Below are 3,695 nucleotides of genomic sequence, written 5' to 3' on the forward strand. Positions count from 1 at the left end.
AGCTTATGAATTGAACCCCCAATTTGGCATCAAGTTTTCGGCTATGCTCCAGGGGTGGAGGAATAAATCTAATTGGTCCAAGCAACCATTGTACTATTCTACACTTCTTGGCTTTTAGATGAGGTATGTAGTCCTGTCTTTCTGGTAAGAAAAATTCCAGAATATAGGCACCTTGTTCTTCATTCCTTGACTTCTCAATCGGCTCGGATGACTCTATTTTCATATCATCATCCAAGCACAATGTAGAAAAATGTTTGGAGTGAGGACCAATGCGCTCACACACATGAACTTCAGGACTTTCAGCATCCTCAACATCAATGATACTAGAGTCAACAAAATTTGTATCCTCAATGTCCTTGGCTGACTCTAGTCTCACTTCTTCAACATTGACATCCTCAAATTCTAGTTGGCTAGGTTGTTGATGTTCTACTCTGACCTCCCCAATTAACACCTCAAATTCATGCTCTTCTTGGCTACTATCCTCAATATTGGCTTGTTGAGCATTAAAAGCTCCAACCACTTGACTCAATTGAGCCTCCAACTTGCGAATAGTTGCCTCTTGCCTTTCTATGTGCAACTGTTTCTCATTGTTTTGTTCCAGAAGGCACTTTTGCATATCCTTGATCTCCTTCAGGTCCGCATTCCCAGGTTCTTTGTTCCTATTAACTTCACAAGAAAAGGTAGAACCATCATACTAAGGGGTTGGAGGAAAATAAGAAATATAAGCACAACCATGAAGGTGACCATTTTTACCACCACACACATCACACACATTCCACAAATAAGATTGAGTTGGTGCACATAACTCGCTCTTAGGAACGTTTTGAAAATTTTGCCACGGGTGGTTTCCTTCACAATATGTATGGAGATCAATAGTAGAATTATCTATACCTAAATTCCCATAATTCCAAGATGCCATGTTTCTCAAATCAACACTTATAAAAAGAATACAAAAAAATAAATAAAACAAACTAAAAGTTCAAACTTGAACCCTAGCAATATATACAGCTACAACTACACCGTTAGTTCCCCGGCAACGGCGCCAAAATTTGATCACGCCCAACTCTAGTCCTAAAAAGGATAAGTGGTCGCTGCAAATATAATCCGGTCTAAAAGTCCGGAATCGAATCCCACAGAGAACTAAGGCTTAGCTGGATCTGTTTAACGAGACAAAGGTTTGGAGACTAAATTAAGGAGGTTTAGAGTTATGATTTCCCCAATTGTTGATTTCATTAGTTGTATGTTTCTTATAGCTTTGACTTAGTTGCCTCTATCAATCATGAACTCTCCAGCTATCATAAATCTCTCTCAAGCAATTATGATAATTTACTAGACGCACTCTCTCAAGCTACGCTAGCTAGATTCGCATTACAGTTCGCTTAGATCGCACTTGAGGTATCGTTATCTCTAATCCAACCTCTAAACCCTCGGTTATGACTCTCGCCTATACTCCGGGAGTGATGTTGTTCAAACAACTACCTAAATATGCACTCTCTCTCAAGCAGATACATAATAAATAGGAACGGCTAATTGAGGATCCTTTCAATTAACCATAATCAGAATATAGTTGAACAAATAGAGATTAAACTAATTCAAATCTATATTACTTATAACAACCAATTCATCCCCAAAAGGTTCCATCAAAATCCTAGAAAACGAATTAGCTATTCATAATAGTATGTAAAACTACAATACTAAAAATCATAACCAACAATGAAAAAAAATAGGAAGAAGAAGGAAAAACTCATTGAAGAATTCCGCGTCTTGCTCCTATTGTGTTCTTGACTCCTTAGGTCGAATCTCCGGTCTCCTTAGCCTCCTTTGATCTAAATTATGTCAAAAGTATGTCCCCCCTCTTCAAAATAGGTTTAGGACCCCTTTTATACAAGTTGAAATAGTGTAGGACCGAAATAACCTTGTCCCGGATGAAATAGGACTTCTTTTTGATGCCTGGAGTGGCGCGGCTGCGGCCAAACTCTCTGATTTTCTGCCGCGGTCAGTTCCGCAGTCGCGGTTGAGACCGCGTTTTTGACCCTGTTACGTTTGGAATTTGAAAAAACGTAAAATAGGAAAGTTGTAGCCCTTTGTGTTAGCTTTCCAACCATATATTGTGGAGCCCAAATAGAGTTCTGAGAAGAAAGTTATGTGCATTTTACTAGACAGTGCGCAATATACCTACTCGAGTCTTCGTTTTGTTGTTTTATCATCCGTTGATCCCCGAATACGATCCCGGCTTAATTCCTTGGGCTTTTACTCAGACTTCAAAGCTCCAAATCACTTGCATTCATTCCATAACATCTATATATCTCAGAATCACTCCTACAAGGCATAAAACACACCGTTAGTGAAAAACACTAGCGATTAAAGCGCAAACTCAACTAAAGTGCAGTAAATTAGAGTGTAATAAGCGACTAAAATATGCAATTATAGTCTATCATCAACACCCAATACTTAAACCATTGCTCGTCCTCGAGCAATCAAACTACACTTTTTTTTATAGACACAACCTTTTTAAACAATTCTCCTAACTCATCACACCAAGAGTATTTAAAATAGACTAAGCACAAAAGTGTAACATCTTCACCTCAAGATTTGACTCACAAGTACCACGCATTATTCACAACTCACCTACTTACTCTAACATAGAGGTCACTGACATTACCTTTCCTTCATGAATCAAGTGCCCTCACACAATGCAAGAGAGTAGTTCCACACAATACAATTTAAGAACACTTAGGAACTCAAGATAGAAAGAATTCACTCACTCTCAGAAATAACATTCATATGGCACAAAAGATGCACCATAAGCTTGCCCATAGTGTACTACTCCACTAATCGATCTCATTCAATCTAGGATCAATTAGGACTTTATTTGGTTATAATGTAGGCTACGGGACGGGTAGGATATATTTAGATATAAGAGTGACTACACCTCCCTAAGCACTTTAAAACATATACTTTAACATTCAAACCCCATACTTATGTCAAACCAAACTCCACCTTCACATCAACGTATATTACCCCATACTTCTTTAAGCACAATTACAGCTAGAGTCACCACTTATGAAAGAAATACTTTTTTTTTCCGCAGCAATACAACTATATTTTTTTTTTCAATTCAAGTGGCTCTTACTTGTTCAAAACAGTGCACCTTTCTCCTGATTTCATTAGTTCCACTCAAAAGCCAAACCAACCACCCCACACTTTAACTTTTACATAAATTATCACAATTCAAGTGCTTATGAGAGGTTAAAAGGTTCAAATAGATAGTCCATTCAAACAATTGAGTAAGACTTGTAATGTGGTTGCCAAAGAAACAGGATTACAGGCTCAAAGGGGTTAACTACGATACATAACAATTAGGCGGGTAAAATATACATATCTGGCTCAACAAAGAAATGCCTATATCACTTCCTAGACTGAATAAAACTACTATTTCGCTTTACAAACACACGGGCAAGTTCTAGGCATCAAATGCAATGCACAGAATATAACAAATCCTTACACACACATGGCACATAACTCACTCAGGATTGGATTTATCAAAACACTCTAGTCAAAGCAGTTAAGCAAATTTAAAATCATACAATTTAAGGTACTTATACAAGAGTCAAAAATTGAGCCTAAGCGTCACAACCAAAGTACTCACTATTCTCAAGGCATAACCAAGTCAAGAGATATTGCTTCAATTCAAA

This window comes from Nicotiana attenuata, unplaced genomic scaffold (genome assembly GCF_001879085.1).
Source record: "Nicotiana attenuata strain UT unplaced genomic scaffold, NIATTr2, whole genome shotgun sequence".
NCBI classification, from domain to species: Eukaryota; Viridiplantae; Streptophyta; class Magnoliopsida; order Solanales; family Solanaceae; genus Nicotiana; species Nicotiana attenuata.